At 31.4% G+C, this 20819-nt stretch overlaps 1 pseudogene; it reads left to right on the plus strand.

Annotated features, from left to right (window-relative positions):
• Window positions 1-1042: 1042 nt before the first annotated feature.
• Window positions 1043-6804, plus strand: LOC127096486 (uncharacterized; annotated as a pseudogene).
• Window positions 6805-20819: the final 14015 nt, after the last annotated feature.

The following is a 20819-nucleotide window of genomic DNA, read 5'->3' on the forward strand; positions in this document are numbered from 1 at the left end:
TTTTCATCTGCCAATGCATTGGTGTGGCGGAGTTTCAAATTCAAAAGGAGAAAATGTATGTGTTTTATTTTCTTCATCCACTTATCTCATCATCTTTTACAAAATCAAAAATTGAATAGTATATAGTTTTACAAATCATTTTAGGTTGATTACAATCCTTTCGTTTCAATTTCAATTTCAGTTGATTTGTTCATCCATCAGCGCATTTGTGTGTCAGAGTTGCAAAGGAGAAAAGGTAAGATTTTTTATTTTTTTTGTCTATCAATCTCATCTTTTTTACAAAGTCGAAAATTAAATGATATATATATATATATATGCGAATGGATTTTGATTAACGTGTTGCTTTTAGTTTCTATTGATTAAGATTATAGGAATTTCTTCCTTTTCAATTCCAATTATTTTGTTCGTACATGAATACCTTCCTTTTTTAGAAGATATATATTTTTTACAAATATAATTTATGTAACATTACAATATTTCTATTTGATTTAAGGTCTCATTCTATTCTCATGGGTGCTTTGAGTCAACTCAATTTAGTTTCTCGACTTTCTTCCCTTCACAGTTATGCCAATTCTGTTTGAATAACGGAAAACAAACAAATCATTATTGATTTATCCAAAAAAAACTATTTTCATAAATACTATACATTCTCTATATCTTCTTAAACAAATCCAGAAAATCCATTTTCAAAAATATTGTGCATTCTCTATTTTACTCCAAAATCCATCTCAAATAACCAAATCAATTTTATTCAATTCTTTTTCCTTCTTTATTTACACTATTTTCATCCCCGAATTTTGGTTCTAACCCATTATTTTTCCTCTATCTCAATTTAAAATTTCAATTTAAAGTGAGCATGGTGACAATGGCAAGTTATAATGTTCCTGATTTTGAAAATATTTTTATATATCTTTTGTTTTATTTATAATGATGAAGATATATAATATCTGTTATATATGTGTAATTTTTTCAGATGTATGATCAAGTATGATCATTTTGAATTATAGAGCCTGAGTGAGTACTATAATAGAAAATATTCAAAATGGTAGATGAAAAATTACATTTTAAAACTATTTTGAGGAGGAAGAATGCTGCAAAAGCCAGAATTTATAGAAAGAGTGTTATTGATGACAAGAAATCTAAGAGGTTGAAAACTGCTCTAAAAGAAAACGGTACATTTGATAAAAGACGCGGCAATGACTCAACAGCTTTGAGGATACCACTATCAGAACTTTCGCCAAACATACTAAATGACGGTCGTGGTATAGCCAACGTTGAAGTAAGTCGTCAACTTCATTCGTCCTTAAAGACTAAGCCAAGTACCAATAATAATATCAGATCAAAAAGGATATCAAGCAGAAACATTACCAAATTAGGAGTTAACTTATCTAAGAGGTTTGACAATACATTTGCTGCAACAACATCAAACCAAGATCCAATACCAGAATTGCAACTCAATGAGCTTTTTGCATCTGATAGTGGAGACGATAATATGAATGATGAATCTGACGGTATATTCTTAATTATTTTTCATTTGAGTTAATTTGTTTATGGTATGTCATAGAATATTACAATATTCTTAACACAATAAATGTTATGTCAAAAGGTTACAGTTCAGCAACAAATTCAAGTTTTGATGAAGATGAAATGTCTAATGGAACAGATGCTATGGAAACTTTTGAAATTACATCAGGTATTTTAAAATGATTTACTATAAATAATATTTTATTATTATGAAATACAACTCATTTAACATATGAATTAAATACTATTGATGATCAGGAGGGTATTATGATATTGGGGATCCTGTCATTGAATGTCAATATTGTGGTGCAAATATGTGGTATTCGGAAAGGAAAAACAAATGTCGTCATGCGTCCAATCCTAAATTTTCCATGTGTTGTGGATCAGGAAAAGTTCAGTTACCTTTGTTATAACCCGCTCCTAAAGTTCTATAACATCTGCTGTTTGACAACGAATCATGTGAATCAAAAAAATTTCAACAACAAATTCGAATGTATAACGTTATGTTTGCATTTACATCTCCCAGTGCGAAAGTGGACAATCGATTTAACAACGGTAGATGCCCTCCCAATTTTCGTATCCAAGGTCAATCATGTCACCGAATAGGAAGCATGTTACCGATGCCAGGTCAAAATCCACGATTTGCACAACTATATGTTTATGACACTGAGAATGAAATTGAAAACAGAATGCATCAGGTTAGATATCTATTATTTTCCAAACTTTAAATTTATTTATTTAAGAAACTTGCAATAAACTGTTTCAACTCTTTTCATTATAGGTTAAAAAGTGGAGTTGATGTTAATATTGTGAGAAAACTATCTGAAATGTTATATGAACATAATGTTCATGCACAATCATTTCGCATGGCAAGGGGCAGACTTTGTGAAGAAGGTGTTTCTGATTTAAAACTTCGTTTAATATCTGAACGAAGAAATGATGGAAGGATATATAATCAACCAACTGTATCCGAAGTAGCTGCTTTAATTGTTGGAGATGTCGACACTGCAGAAAAAAGAGACATTATAGTGCAAAAACAATGTGGCGAACTTCAAAGGATAGATGAGTATCATACCAGTTATTTAGGATATCAGTACCCATTATTATTTCCATATGGTGAGGATGGATATAGACCTAATGTGAGGCACCGTGATAAAGGGACAAATATTCGCCACTTCACAGACATAACACAGTCAGAACAGAACAATAAAGATATTCCTTGGGAAGAAGCAACAAAGCGAAATCGACTTACAATAAGAGAGTGGTTGGCCTTTAGAATTCAATCAAGATCTAATGAAGCACAAACATTGTTGCGATCAAGGAGACTTTATCAACAATTTTTGTTAGATGGTTTTACAATGATGGAATCAGAAAGACTTAGGTGGCTTCGAAAGAATCAGTCAAAACTGAGGGTTGGCAAGTATCACAATTTGAATGAATATAAATCAAATGGAGAAACGCACGGGTCAAACACAGGTAAGAGGGTTCTGCTACCTTCTTCATACATTGGTAGTCGTAGATATATGGATCAACTATACTTTGACGGAATGGCAATATGCAGCTATGTCGGATTTCCAGATCTTTTCATTACATTCACATGTAACCCCAACTGGCCTGAAATTCAGCGTTTGCTTGGTTTTGTTCATCTAAAAGCATCAGATCGTCCTGACATCATTTCAAGAGTCTTTAAAATGAAATTTGATGAGCTTTTGTCTGATCTCACAAAGAAAAGTCTATTGGGGAAAGTTCTTGCATGTGAGTAACTTATTCCATATTCAATTAATCGTATTGTTATTTTCAAATTTATCATTCGTGTGCTGACTATTGTATATATTTTATATATTTATTTTTATAGATATGTATACAATTGAGTTTCAAAAGAGAGGATTACCACATGCTCACATCTTAATTTTCCTCCATCCATCTAACAAATATCCAACTCCAAGTGATATTGATCGCATTATTTCAGCTGAAATACCTGACCAAGATACCAATGAAGAGTTGTATAATTTGGTTAAAACTCACATGATTCATGGCCCGTGTGGATTTGCAAATTGATCTTCACCGTGCATGAAAGATGGAAAATGTTCTAAATATTTTCCAAAACAGTTTCAGCCCGAAACAATTGTTGATCAAGATGGGTTTCTGGTATATAGAAGAAGGGACAATGGACATACAGTTCTTAAGAATGGAATTCAAGTCGATAACCGGAATGTTATTCCATATAATGCAAAGTTGTTGACAAAGTACCAAGCTCACATAAACATGGAATGGTGCAATCAAAGTACATCGATTAAGTACTTATTCAAGTACATCAACAAAGGTTACGACAGAATCACCGCTGCCATTGTACCGAATGATGATGGAACTTCCAACCAGCCGCAGAATATTGATGAGATCAAACAGTATATTGATTGTAGGTACGTTTCTAATATATCACTTGAAATATGATGTCATGCAATTTATCTATTTCAACTAAAAGTGTGCAATTTTTCTTTACATGCATGGTGTAGAAAATTTTATATGTACACTGTTTTGACTATATATGTTATAATAAAATTTATATATTCTGTCTACAATAATCATTCTATTAATTTTAAATCCATTGTCTTTCATTATATTATTTGTAGGTACGTTTCTCCGAGTGAAGCATCTTGGAGGATATTCTCCTTTCCAATCCATGGTAGAAAACCAGCGGTTGAGAGACTGTATTTTCATTGTGAAGGTCAAAATTCGGTATATTACACTGATTTTGATCGTATCAATACAGTTCTGGAAAAACCAAGTGTAACTTAATTGATGTTTACATCATGGTTCGAAGCAAATTGCAAGTATCCTGAAGCACAAAATTTAACTTACAGCAAATTTGTTTCAAAATTTGTTTATGTTAAGAAAAAAGAGAATGGAAACCCCGTCAAAAAGGTTACAAAATTGGTAGGCTTATATGGGTTCCTCCAACAACTGGCGAATTGTACTATCTTAGATTGATGCTCACACATGTCAAAGGCCCCCGCAGTTATAATGATATAAAAACAGTGAATAACGTAAAATATGATACTTTCCGGGATGCCTGCTTTGCTATGGGTTTTATCGGCGATGATAGAGATTTCATTGCAGCTATTAAAGAGGCAAATCATTGGGGTTCAGGTCAATATTTGAGATTACTATTTGTTCACATGTTATTATCAGGCAGCATTGACAGGCCAAGACATGTATGGAGTAAAACATGTCATCTCTTAGCTGATGGAATACTATATGCTCAACAGCGAATTGCAAACAATAGAGGTATTATTTTTCCTATATTGTGATTTTTTATTATATTTATTTGTTTGATTCTTAAAAGTAAATTTGTTTCATAGTTTACACTTATAATTACTATTGTATAAAGGTTTGAGGTTGTCAGATGAAGAGATAATGAATTTAACATTAATTGAGATTGAACGAAATCTTCAAAGGAAGAGCCGAAGTCTAAAGGAATTTGGTGGAATGCCTTATCCAAGTGGATATGTGGTTGAGCAGTTGGGAAATAAGCTCATATACGAAGAGCGGAGTTACAATCCAGCCGAACAATTGCAAGAATACAATAATTTGTTCTTAAATCTTACAGGTAAATATGTTAAATGTTTGTAAGTTTTGTCATAATTTTATAAAGTTAACTTTTAAAGTATGATTTTATCTTACAATTTTTTTAATGTATAATTAATTTATTCACTGCATGTTTGTTATGTATTTTTTTTAAATTAGATGAGCAAAGAGGTGTATTCAAGCGAATAATGGAAGCAGTAAACAATCAACAAGGAGGCGTATTTTTTTTGTATGGATACGGTGGCACAGGGAAAACCTACATGTGGAGAACTCTAGCTTCCTACATAAGATCAAAGAAACAAATTTGTTTAACTGTTGCTTCATCGGGCATAGCTTCACTACTACTTCCAGGAGGTCGAACGGCTCATTCAATGTTCAAGATTCCAATACCTACAATGGAGTCTTCTACATGTAATATCGACAAAGGTAGTGATCGTGCAAAGCTACTAAAAATGACAAAGTTGATAATTTGGGATGAAGCTCCAATGGCACACAGATTTTGTTTTGAAGCGTTTGATAAAACCCTTAAAGACATAATGGGGCGTTCCAATTGTTCTGACAAATTATTCGGAGGGAAAGTAATTGTATTTGGTAGAGATTTTCGGCAAATATTACCAGTTGTACCAAGGGGCAACCGTTCAGATATAATACATTCTACAATAAATTTATCATACATCTGGGATCATTGTGTTGTGCTGAAGCTTACAAAGAACATGCGACTCCAACAAGCCTGCAATACTTCAAGTACATCTGAATTAGAATTGTTTTCTAATTGGATATTAAAAGTTGGCGATGGGAAATTGGAAGAACCTAACGATGGTTACACGGATATTCCTATTCCAAATGATTTCTTAATTTCTAACTATGATAATCCACTAGAAGCCATTGTTAGTGAAACATATCCGAATTTTCTTAACAATTACAAGAATCCAGAATTTTTGCAATCAAGAGCTATATTGGCCGAAACAATTGAAACGGTTGACATCATAAATCAATACGTTTTGGGATTCATACCAGGTATATGTTATCCATTGTAAACATATTTATAGATACATTCATATATTTATATGTACTAACATAGATTTATAATAATAAAATTTCAAAAAATTTCCCAAAGGTGAAGAAAAGGAATATTTAAGTTCAGATTCTGTAGACACTTTTAACGGTGAAGGAAATGAAGCTTTTGATGTTTTGACCCCGGAATTTTTGAATACACTTACAACTTCCGGTCTACCTAACCACAAGATTAAATTGAAGATTGGGATCCCTATTATGTTGCTTCGAAACATTGATCAACCTGAAGGTCTCTGCAATGGAACAAGGCTTATAGTTACAAGATTGGCAAACCACGTTATCGAGGCAAAGATTATATCTGGAAAGAATATTGGAGGGGTTATCTATATTCCAAGAATGGATATGACTCCAACACAATCTCCGTGGCCATTCAAAATGACTAGAAGGCAATTTCCCATAACTATATGTTATGCTATGACAATTAACAAATCTCAAGGTCAGTCATTGGATTATGTTGGATTGTATTTGCCTAGAAGTGTATTTAGTCATGGTCAACTATATGTTGCAATATCAAGGGTCAAGAGCAAAAAAGGGCTTAAGATATTAATCCATGACAAGGATAATCATCCATTGAATTCTACAACAAACGTCGTGTTCAAAGAAGATTTTGAAAACTTATAGAACGTAAGTTTTTCATTAGTTATATTATATCAACGAATGTCGTTGTTTATTATTAGAATTTTATTGAATGAGTTGTATAAAATATACATTATGTTTTAACATTTGTTTATATGGATGTAATTGTTTTTTACAGGGTAATATATCATCACTTTCTAAAAGGTTGCGGACAGGTTTTGTATAAACCCAATTTTTTAAGGACCAAAGAATTGTACGAAGTTAAATCATTTTTGTTGCTGGACTTATTTCTCACAATTTTAACTGTGAACCTTTTGTTTCAATATCTTTTGTTGCATTAAACCTTACTGTATCAATTGCAATTAATTTCAACATTTGGTAGTATTCATTACTATATTTTAAAACAAATGAGGTTCTGATATTTCTTTTACATGGTTTATGTATTTTGGTTAAATAATCATTTATTATGAAGGTTAATATTTGCGCTTTTATACCTCAAATTAGTAACAGATTGGAAAATTTCATCCATTACTAAATAAATATATTTTTATTTCTTATGTCCAAAATCTCAATGATAAATGGAATGTTTATTCATAACATTAACAATGGAATGTTTATTATATATCAATATACCAATAAATTGTAAAAATATTTTTGTATTATATTTTTTGATTATTTCCTTAATATAGTATACAAAAAAATTAAGCAAATTATATTACTATAAATTAATAATGTTTTACTTTATTATGTCCCAAACTGGAAAAAGTTATTTGTGGAAATTTTTTGAATCCATTTATTGATCATTTAACATCCATTACATTAAAAAAAACTCTTATGCAATAAATTTGTGTACGTTGATCCAACTATATATATATATATATATATATATATATATATATATATATATATATATATATATATATATATAAACAAAAAAATATATTATATTTTAATTTTTTTAAAATAAATTATTGCACTTGCGCGACCCGTGCGAACGCACGGGTCCTTTACTAGTTTACACATATATTAAAAACACTTTTGGAAATAGTTGTAAATCTATATATTTTTTATGTTAAAATATTTTCATAAATATGTATGAAATTTCATTTGATAAACTTCAAGACCAAAAACAATTCGTGCAACTTGACTTTTTTTCCTTCTCATTCTGATGGAGCGTGTGAGCTTCTTTTAACCGGATTTTGAGAACTTGGTGGACCACATGACAGTGAATAATTATTTAGAAAATTTTGAAAATTTAGCTTTATTTTCATTTTAGAAAAATATGTTTATTTATTATAAATTTTTATAGTACACTCTATTTTCCACAATTCTGGCTCACTGCCACATTTTAAAAAAACATATTTGTTTATTTTATATGTAGAAACATATTTGTTTTTAAAAACCTGTTATTTTTTGTTTTTATATATCTCTACTTTATTTTTATTAAAATAGAAAGATATTAAAATTCAATAAAAATAAAGTAATACTTTTTTTTAAATATTTATTTAACCCGTATTTCGGACACTCTTTAACATTTTTTTAAAATACATTATTGAATACGTGAAATGAGTTGATAAGAATGAAGAAAAAGTAAAAATAAAAAATAATATACCTGATTTAGAGGTTTTAAAAAATATATTATATAAATAACTTGAAAATATCTTATTCAAAGCAAAAAAAAATATGAGTTGGAAATAAATGTATTTAATTTAATATAATTAATAACAAAACAAAAACAAAAATAACAATAAACTATTTTTTAAAAATGAATTATATTGATTAAAACAAACCAAATAATATCACTTTTAAAACAAAACAAATAATGTCCACCTTTATATATTCTTTTTCACTATAAACAACCTAATTAGTTCACCATTTCACACAAAATAAAAAATAAACTACTTTTTAAAATTGATTTTATTGATTAAAATAAAACAAATAATACCACTTTTAAAAACAATAATATCATTTTAGATATTCTCTTCATTCTAAAATAACATATTCACTTAATATATTTTTTCAAAAAGATCTTCCCCATATTTTGTTTTAGAGAAATCAACTATCTTTGCTTTGATTATCTTTAATGTGTATTCTATTTCTTATCACCACTTTTGCTTTGATTCCTTTCTCTCTATTCCTTCTTATCTAATTATAGTTATTTTTTAAAAAAGTTCATTTAGTTCTATTTATTAATATTTTTATGCCTTAGTCAACAATACAATGACATCAAACATTTTAGGTTCGTTCCCATGATTTGTTGAATGTAAAGGGATAATGAAGAATATTGGAATAATTTGTTAGTCAAGTTAGCTCAATTATGATTGAAACTATCATTAGTAATTAACTTTTTTTTTAGCTTTACTATTTTCAGTTAGATTGTTAGAAGTTATTTGTTCAGCTCTAACCAATTGTAATTGATATAAGTAGTGGCTTACACTCATCACTTTATAGATTTTGTGTAACCTTTTCAATGATTGTTCTTTCTTTTTTCAATGGAATTTTTTGTTCTCCTTTCACATGGTATCATCGATCTATGAATAATCCATCATCTCTTTCTGCTCCTTTCACATGGAATTCTAGTTCTTCTATGAATTTCATCTTCAACCTTCCTTTTTTTTCTTCAACAATGTCAGTTGAAAGCCCTTCTAGCTCCAATGGAGTTCACACGCATGTGTCAACTATCAACAAAAGATATCAGAATGATACTCTCAATCTATATTTCATGCATCCAAATGAAAATCCTGCATTGGTGTTAGTTATTCCACTCTTGAATGTAGGAAATTATCATTTTTGGTCGAGGTATATGACTATGGCACTCATATCCAAGACCACCGGATGAAGATCGAGATTCGATTGCTTGAGATCATTGCAACACCATGATCATGTCATGACTCAACAATTCTGTTGAGTCTGAGATTCACAGATCATTTTATGGATGGAAATCGAATCGAGCATTTGCAAAGAACTCAAGGATCGGTTCTATCATGGCAATGTGTTCAGAATCTCAGATATACAAGAAGAGATATGCACGCTCAAACAAGGTGATTCCTCAATTTCATCTTATTATACCAAGTTGAAAATGCTATGACAAGAGTTCAATAATTTCAAACCTATTCCTACATGTAACTATACTAGTTCTTGCATAGCAACTGATAAGATTAGAAGTTATAAAGATTCTGATAAAGTTATGAGATTCTTATAAGGATTAAATGATCAATATGCAGTTGTTAGATCTCAGATAATGTTAATGGATCATCTCCCCAACATATGCAAAGCATATTCATTGTCTGTTCAGCAAGAAAGACAAATTATTTTGCCCCTTGATGAATCAAAATTGTTAGTTTTTCCCAATAATCAGTCCCAAGGCAGAGGAATTTCTATGTTTCATGGAAAGAATACTATATGAGGCTGATCTTTCAATGATAGAGGTACCCGAATATGTACTCACTGTGGTATGACAAATCACACCATTGACACTTGTTTCAAGAAGCATGAGTATCCCCCTTATTGTCAATCACAACAAGGTCACAACAATAATGTCAACAATCCATCTTGTGATAATCCTTGAGACCCTGATGCTCAATCTGAATTACATGAAAACCAGAATCAGGAACAATCCCCATCTTCAATAAGTTCTCATAGTGTTAATCACATTACTACTCAACCTAAATTCACCTCATGTATTATCTGCACTTTACCTCCTCTAGTCACATCTGCAAAATTTATCTTTTACAATAGTGCTACTGATCATGTATGCTTTACTAGCCATTTATTTACATGTTTGAAGAAGATATCATCCATTATAGTCAAACTTTCCAATGGTTCTCTAGTTACTACTGAATTTGCAAGAACCATTCTTTTTAATTCAGATTTTGTGTTGACAATTATTCTCTACATGCCAAAAATTTCATATAATCCCATATCAGTTCCAATATTGACTCAAAACCTTGAATGCCAACTCATTTTTAATCATTCTACTTGCGTCATACATAAATATCACTCTAAGGAGATGATTGATACAATTGATTTAAGAGGAGTGCTCTATATTCTCAATCAACCTCAAGTTGCAATTCCTCCCAAACCACCTATTTCAATAGTACTCTTGTGAATTTATTCATTTGTTAGTTGTAATGACTATGTTAATGAGCATACTACTTTACATGATACTAATTGTAATATTTGGAATTTGAGGCTTGGGCACTCTTCACATGAAAAATTGCTTGAAATACAAAAATCTTTTCCTTTTGTCCAAACTTCACTAAGTACTTCCCCTTGTGGTGTGTGTTTTTATACCAAGCAAAAGAGACTGTCTTTACCCAATAACAATCATAAATCAGTTGATATATTTGATTTGGTCTATATAGACGTATGGGGCCCCTTGTCTATACCCTCCATACATGGCCACAAACATTTTCTTACAGTTGTAGATGATAAGAGTACACATACATGGATTTTTCTCATAAAGAACAAATCTTAAACTGCCACTCTTGTTAAAACCTTTGTGTCTCTAGTTAAAACCCAGTTTACCAAAAATAACAAGTGCATCAGATATGATAATGGCAAGTTCCCGCTGACGGGGCAGCGAACCCCCGGCTAACTCTGCCTAGTGTGATCGATCACCGAAATTTAATTTGGTTTTAATTAATTAAAAGAATTAAAATTAATAATAATAATGTGTTTATTATTATTGTCTTGTGGTGATCGGTTATGGCCTTAGTTTTCCTTTATTTTGTTTTGGGTTTTAAAATACGACCTGCGTGTCGTGCCTCTCTTTTAATCTCTTAATGTAACTTCTTTTCTCATCTCACTCCCTCGTATGCAAAACGAGTTTCTTTTATGTAATGTAAAGTTATGAAGAAAGAGAAGAATTCAATATCAAAGAAGGACAACCTTGAAGATCTTGCTTGGAGAAGCTTAGATCGTTATTAGGTTAGCTTAGGTTCTCTCATTGGCTTGGGAGAACAATTGCGCTAGGGGCCATAACTGTTTCATTATGTATGCATGTTGATGCATGTGAATGTATATTGATGCATGTGAGAGACGATTTATATGATAAATAAGCCGGTGAGATCAGAATAATTGCAAATTCTCTCAAATTAAATATTAAGTTTATGCTTTCCAAGTTTTAACACTCATCAAGACTAGTATCGGATAATGTAGGTTTCGCCTACGCGAGGTGCATGTTCTATATTAGTAAGGTGCGATGGGATAATTGTAATATCCAATTGTTAAAACAATGGGTCAAACTTAACTAAACAAATTATAATAATATTATATATGCTTAGAAGCAAGAGTTGGAAATGATCCATGTGATGGATTGGAATAAGGAGTTATTCACCCAACTAAAATATTCGAGAGTTGTATTAGATACAATTGGAAGGAGTTCCTACCTAAATAACCTAGTTTTGTGTAATCCGCCTACGCAGACTTAAAACGAAGTGAAATATGGATCTCGACTCACTAGAAAATCTTCCAACGGGACACTGGAAGACAAGGCACTTGCTTCCATTGCGGTAAGACCGGACACTGGAAGAGAAACTGCCCAAAGTACCTGGAAGATAAGAAGAATGGAGTAGAGACTTCAACTTCAGGTATTTTTGTTATTGAAATTAATTTATCTACTTCTGTATCATGGGTATTAGATACTGGATGCGGTTCTCACATTTGTACCAATGTGCAGGGACTAAAAAAGAATAGAGATTTGGCAAAAGGTGAAGTTGACCTACGAGTTGGCAATGGAGCAAAGGTTGCTGCCTTAGCCGTAGGAACTTATGTATTGACTTTACCTAGTGGTTTAATAATTCAGTTAGAGAACTGTTATTATGTACCTGCAATTAGCAGGAATATTATTTCTGTTTCTTGTTTGGACAAGTTTGGTTTTTCATTTATAATAAAGAACAATCGTTGCTCAATTTATTTGAATGATATATTCTATGCTAGTGCACAAATGAACAATGGACTATATGTCCTTGATCTTGAAATGCCTATTTATAACATTAATACTAAAAGGATGAAACCTAATGAGTTAAATCCAACTTACCTTTGGCATTGTCGATTAGGCCACATAAATGAGAAACGCATTTCCAAACTCCATAAAGATGGAATGTTGGACTCTTTTGATTATGAATCATATGAGACATGCAAATCTTGTTTAATTGGAAAGATGACAAAGTCTCCATTCACATGAAAAGGTGTAAGAGCTAATGATCTTTTGGCCCTCATACATACTGATGTATGTGGACCACTGAACATACTAGCCAGAGGAGGTTTTCAGTACTTCATCACATTTACTGATGATTTCAGTAGATATGATTATGTGTATTTAATGAAAGACAAATCAGAGTCCTTTGAAAAGTTCAAGGAATTCAAGAATGAAGTACAAAACCAACTAGGAAAGAATATTAAAACTCTTCTATCAGATCGAGGTGGTGAGTATTTAAGCCTAGAGTTTGATGACCATCTGAAAGAGTGTGGGATCCTATCCCAACTTACTCCTCCTGGAACACCCCAATGGAATGGTGTATCTGAGAGAAGAAATCGAACCCCGTTAGACATGGTCTGATCCATGATGAGTCACGCCGATCTTCCAAACTCCTTTTGGGGACATGCACTATTGACAGCAGCTTACACACTTAACCGTGTTCCATCCAAAAAGGTTGAGAAGACACCATATGAGATATGGAGTGGTAAGAAATCAGACGTTCCAAATGGAGTTCAGTGTTACAATCTGGGCAGTTGTTTAGTGATGCTTCAATGAAATTCATTAGACACAAAGCTGCCAAAGCTAACACAGGTATGGTCACGGTGTTTGACCGTACTAAAGGTTGATATAGTGTTGTTGAGTTCATGGATCATAATGAAGGCATGCCGAGGGGGCAATATAGAGTGGAACTAAATATAGGTTGGTGTGACTGCGGAAAGTTCCAAGCCTTTCGTATGCCCTGCTCCCATGTCATAGCGGCATGTTTAAAGGTTTGACGGGATCCATCCTACTTACTATCCGACGTTTACAAAGTCATAAGCCTATCAAATGTTTACAAAATTAACTTTTCAGTGGTAGTAAAAGAGGATTACTGACCTGAATATCAAGGGGACATTCTCTGACACAATGAAGTAATGCGAAGAAAGAAAAAGGGATGCCCAGACAACACCCGTATTCAAACCGAAATGGACACGGCGAACAAAATGGTTCGATCATGTAGTTCATGTCGTCAACCCGATCACAATCGTACTAACTTCCCAGTGTTGGAACAAGCACAACAAGATAACTTTAATTGTACCTCTTTTGCTTTATATTAAAAACTACATTTATTTCATATGATAACTTTGTGAGGAAATCACAAACAAATACAACACATTCAACACACAAACAACACATAAACAACAACACAACAGACTACAACAAATAAAATATCAGTACTATAACTATACGATTACAACCATCAAAACAATTTTGAACATATTATACATAATCATGTGAACGTCTCTGTCAGTCTTAATATCCACTCATACATGCAATTCTCCATTTTGGTTGAACGTGGACTCAAGCCATTGAATTCGTCTAATCCTTTCACCCTCTGCAATTTCTCCATCTAACCAACGGTTCAACGTCCGATTAAGACGTTTGAATGATTCTATATTCCAAAGTCGAATCTTTATCGGAGGCTGCACTGTTGAAAAGATTAAATCGGCATTTATCTTGTGAATGTATTCAGACATGGTTAAAGAACACAAAATTGAAGGAGATTAAAGGAAAATGAAGGAAAATGGAAGGAGGGTAAGAAGTTGTCTGAAAAAATATAGGAGATACGCATGGTATTTATAGATGAACCCATGCATGCATGCGTCAATGTCCTAGGCGCTACACACACATGACACAAGCACACATGCATGCGCCAGATGCATGGACGCACACACTCAACCACACATGCGTGCGTCAGCTCCAATGGCGCATAAGTGAAATGGCATTGCAAGCATGCACCAATTCCAGTGGCACCTCTTTTGAATGGTTATTTAGCGCGTCAGTTCAACTAGTGCATCTGTAGGGAAAATGGTTATTTTGATAATTAATTTGAAAAATTGGTTATTTTGATATTTAAATTGAAAAAAGTGGTTATTTAAAAAAAAAAATCAGAGTCTGATGACATATATCAATAAAGTAATAAAAAAGTTCGACCGTTTTTCATGTCAAGTAAATACTTTAAAAATATCTTCGTGATTTATTTAAATACGCGTCGTTGATTGAATGTTAATGTAAAATGCATTTTCTATTTTAATGGTAAATATAAAACAATTTTAAAATATAAAATGCATTTTTACACTGACAACCAATGAGATTCATGTATCCCGCCACATCACATTTTTATTTTTAAAATACTTATGATTTGACAATATAAAATATTTGGATTGAATGTCACTGTAATATTTCTTTATATTGACAGTGCACTATCTTTAACCTCTTTCTATTTTAATAGTAAATATAAAACAATTTTAAAATATAAAGACAAGGAGATCAATAATTATGATACGTACATGATGAGTTTTTAATTTTTAAATGAGATTAATTGTTATGCACTGTCAGTGTAAAAATTTTTACACTGTCAATATATCACAATCATCTGTTTGGGTTACTTTACATGTGATTATAGAAAAAGTCAAACTTCTCTAAAAAATCAATGGTTGTGATTAACTGACAGTGTAAAATATATTTACATTGTCAGTGCATTTCAATTAAACTCTTTTTAAATATGTATATTATTTTCCCATTAATAAAATTTTTTTTATCTATATTGAAAATGTTTCGTTCACATTAGACATCTAGAACAACTATAGTCACACTTTGTTGAATTCACGTGGCTTCTATATTTGAAATTAAATGGAAGAATAATTAATGATTGGAGAAGAATTTCATCAACCAAAAGAAAAATGATTTGAATAGATTTCAAGGACTATTGCTTTTGCAGTTTAGTGTATACCCACTAGTTGATTATTTGAAATATAAATTTCACTATACAAGACCCATATGTAATTCATATTTTTTTTTGGATTTAAATGTTTTTGAAATTCGACTCACTTAAATATTTTATTATAAAAAACTTTAAATAAGATATTTTTTAATTTCTTTTTAATATTAATATATATATATAATTAAAATAATACAACTTTGTGCAATGCCGTCCACTTCAAAAGAACAATAATTTCCCTTATCCATATGTCATGTAAACTAAACGTCTAAGTAACACATGAAGAGAAAAATCTCACAAGTTGCTATATGAGGACAGTTATAACAAAGAGAAAATGCCAAAAATAAAATCCACAAAAGACATTTAATAATATTACCACACAAAATAAAATTCATAATATTAACTAATAGTTTGAACATCTTGTAAAAAAAAGTGTCAACACAATTTATTATTATTATGAAAATGAAGATCCAAAATTTATTTACAACTAATATGTTCATTCCTGACTGTATGCAACTCAGCATATATATATGTCTATATCACATTTAGTTGACTAAAGCCTGCTTCTTAATACATTGTTTATTTGAAAGCTTTTTTTGTCAAAACATAATTAAGTACTGTTTTTTTTACAGCAACTAATTCTTAATTAGCTATTCAAGTGAATGAAAAAGTTATGTATGTTTGGAAGGATAATCAATGGATGAATAAAACAAAATAACGTGAAGATTAAATTAGCTGTACTAATTTGATGATTACAATGATTACTAGCTGTATTTCATGCCTGTTATTTGATTCACTATATAATTATCAAATGTTTATACTTTTTAACTAGCCAAATGATTTTTGATTATTAGATCAAAATTAAAATCTATTAATGTTCTATTAAATAAATTCAGTTGATAGTTCTATAACGACATTCAACTTTGTACGTTCGAATCTACTCTATTTAATATTTTTATATGCAAGAAATAAGTTTTTAGCTATTAAACTATTTAATTAACAAAAATAAAAAACAAAACTATTAGTACTTTGAATTCCACCTAATTAGTTGTGTGGAAAATGATACATACCCTATGTTTTTTTTTTTATATATATATAATGTACTTATTAAAGGTGGGTTTAAAAGTTGAATTCGAAAAGGAAGAATTAGGCCCAATAAAAAATGTTGATTCACCCAACTTCACTACATGAATTTAAGAGTTGTTTAATTCACCTTATATTTTTCTCGTAAATCCTGCGACGTTTTTTTTCTCCATATTTTACTTCATAGTTTTTTTGTGGATTTGTATTTTGTAGTAAATTTGCATAACTATCTGAAGTTTACCTTTTCGTGTAGATATAACTGCAATTTTTCCATCGATAATAGTATCCGAATTTTAACTCAAGGAGATACTCATTTAGTTATTTTTTTTAATGAAATCATATGAACAACATAATACATAGCATATCTAGAATTACTTCTGAACAAAGGCATTTTCAAACAGTTATAAAATTTGAAGAAAAAAAATTATAGTACAATGATCATCTAAAAAAAAATATTGAATATGTAACATTCTTTTATTCCTTCATTAGTTACCTTGCAATCACATCTTATTTTATTGTTTCTCACACATATACTCTATAAATATAACTACTAGTAAAAAATAAAAATAACTTCAATTGAATATTTAATTTTATATTTAATTAATTGATATGGATTTAACTATTTTTTTAATAAATATTATATATTGAAAAAGAAAAAATGATACATAAAAAGAGAGGGAGATTAGGCCCAAACTCTCTCAAAAGGAAAGAAACTTATATCAAGGCAAACATAACCTAAGAGGGAGATTAGGCACAAACTCTCTCAAAAGGAAAGAAACTTATATCAAGGCAAACATAACCTATTCTTTACAAAAGTCACTTCTAATTGAACATTGCGGCCCAAGTTAGTAAAAAAATTACGCACATGTTTCCTTTCCTGTAAATGTGAGTGATAGCAAAAGACTTATTCACAATTATATTTTTACAATGGAACCATGTACTTCTAAATGGCCAAGGAGCTAAGAAATCCTTTGAGAAAGCTTGAACTACTAAAATGGAGTCACCCTCGATCCAAAACTTAACCATGTTTGATCTCTCGCTATTTCAATTGCTCTAAATAAACACAGAAGAAAACACGGTATGTAAGGCATGTGCAAAAAATGTTAGTTCAACAAAATCAAGGATAAAATTACATTTGAAATCTCTAAACAGACCCCACAACCACTCGTTTGAGAGGCAAATGAACCACCACAGTTACAGTTACACTTCAACCAAGAGACAACATGAGGTTTCCAAAGAACTTCTTTCACGATGTGAGCTTTATGAGGATGAAAATTGACATTAATGTTGGAGGAGTTTTTCACTAGGGAGCATTGAATATTGTGGGACTTCTTCTTTTAGAGCAACACCTTTTGTGAGAGACACACCACATATTCATCAAAAATCTTAAGGTGATAAATGAGTGGGTTATGTCACTTATAAATGTTCAAGTCTCCATATTTCCAACCAATGTAGGACTATTGCCCTCACTACTCGCACTTACTACATTTTTAACAATCCTCCTTAAGTGTGAGTCCACAATGCTCCATCTCAAGTGAAAGTTCTTCTTACTTCCACAAACTCTTGTACCACACAGAACGTTTCTTACTCACCACCTTTGTGGCACCTGTGAAATCAAACTTCTCTATGATGAATGTATTTTGATGAAGACAAAACTCCAAGCAACAAGAAGGCAAAATTTTTACTCAATGATAAAGCATCTTGATTCAAGAAGTTAAGCTTTTCGTTTCAAGAAGGTATAATGAGAATACTTACCTTCACTAAAGTCTTAGATGCTCAAATATTCATATGGTTATTGTATAACTTTTCATAGTGCATGGAAAATGTCTTAGAATCATATTTCTCATTTTCAAACTGGGTAAATCGATTTACCTATAAGGGAAATCGATTTACCACTAAAGCTTTCATATTTTTTAAATGCAAAGAATAATTTTTTCACTTAGGTAAATCGATTTACCATTTAGGGAAATTGATTTACCACTGTAGCATTACTTTTCCAGAAGCAAAATTTTAAGTTTTTTAACTAGGTAAATTGATTTACCTCTTAGGGAAATCGATTTACTACTGAAAGTTTTTGAAAAATTTTAAACGTTGCAACAGGGAAATCGATTTGCCCATTATGTAAATCGATTTACCACTGTGCGTTTTGTCGCTACCGGGATTTCACGATAACGAAACCGGGACTAAAGAGATGCTAAAGAGAGGCAAAGTCAGAAGAGTCGCCACCGAATTTTATTTAGTTTACCTCTATCGGAGAGGAGAGGGGAAATAGTTGATAAAACCCTCGGAAAAGAGACGCGCATGGGAAGCGCTAAAAGAGAATAAGGAATCGGTCTCGCAACCGAGATTTGGGTTCGGAAGTCGGTTACATAAGGGGAAGGTATTAGCACCCCTTACGTCCATGGTACTCCATGGGAACCATTTGGGTTGTTTTACATACAAGGGATTTATCTACTATTGTTTTATTTTCAAAAGAATGTGTGAAAAGAAGGGGGTGTTTTTGTTATTATAGTGCTCGTCAAGGATTGAGGCCCTTGTGCCTACGTATCACTCATTCGAGGATGAGGAATCAGAGCTCCGTAGTTCGGAGTAGAAAATGTTTATGTGTTGGTTGATTTTACCTTTGAGAAAAGGGTTTTCGGGATGATGCCCTAAGGCACAAAAAATGGGTTTGATGAGTTGTATTGTTTTTACCTTGAATAAGGGTTTTATGAAATGAATGTTTGTGGTTATATTGCACTAAAGTCTATGAGCGGAGGTGATTATTCTAGACAACAATCAAAGTAAGGGTAGGAATTCTCCATTCTCACTCATTCTCCACCACTTAAGGCTCGTGGCGCACAATAACAATCGTAATTATTAAGTATTTTAAATTTGACTATGAAAATGCCACTTGACGTTGAATCAAGGGTTTGTTTTATTTAATTATGAAATTTGGCTTATGCAACATGAATGCAAAATAACCAACAAGAAATTAAAGAGTCTCATTGTAAGGTAGCCCAAGAGAAAGCCTTTTGTGTGCAAAAGTGACCTAAGCTAAACAAAGGATAATGGTCTTACAAACATGTCCCCCTAAGGTGGTGCCATGATGCCATTCTTACAACATGCATGTAAGTTACGAATGAAAATCCAAGTGTTTACAAAGTATCACAAAGAGTAAAGGAATGCCTCCAAGCAAAGGTCCTAAGATGAAATCCTCTAAGTCCAAGTTGATTAAGAGTGGAGTGAATATTTTTGGTCATACCATTTTATCATGTTTTTGTTATTTTAATGTATGATGACAATAAAATAAATAACAACTAAATAAACATGCATGATGAGTTTGTACAATGATGATGATAATGAGTACTTGAATGTAAATCACAAGGTAATGATATGAAAGTAAAATCACAAGATAAAGAATGATAATATCATAATAATAATGGTTAGTGACAATAAAATAAATTGCAAGGAATTAAAGTGCAATAACATAAATGTCAGTAGTTAGTAGTTAGTGGTTAGTGGTTAGTAGGATGACAATAAACAAATAGAATAACAAGTTAATGTAAAGAAAATGGTTTCATCTATGTATCAAATGACCCAAACATGGTTGAAATAGAGGCAACCTATCAATGCCTCAAAGTATCATGAAGGATCTATTGATCAATCATTAATAGGTTTGAAACATTGAAGGTTTTATCAACTCTAAACAACCATAACTATGATATAATAGATCTCATCAACCAAATAAATGTGAACAACAAGTCAACAATAAATATTAAATGATAACAAGAAACAAGGTTTGATTGAAAATGGTGGATAAAAAGTAGTAAGAGCAAAAAAATTCCCCAAAAGGGTGTAAACCCAACAAAAACCACTTGTCTCAAAGTTGACTCAAATCTCTCTCAAAACACAACCCAAGAGTAAAAACCCATTTCCAAACACAAAACAAAACCAAAAAAAAATGTCAAGGAGTTTGAGTCCAAAATATTACCAAGATTGTGGTGTCAAAACTAGGTTGTTGTTGTGTTTGGG

This window comes from Lathyrus oleraceus, chromosome 6 (genome assembly GCF_024323335.1).
Source record: "Lathyrus oleraceus cultivar Zhongwan6 chromosome 6, CAAS_Psat_ZW6_1.0, whole genome shotgun sequence".
Taxonomy (NCBI): Eukaryota; Viridiplantae; Streptophyta; class Magnoliopsida; order Fabales; family Fabaceae; genus Lathyrus; species Lathyrus oleraceus.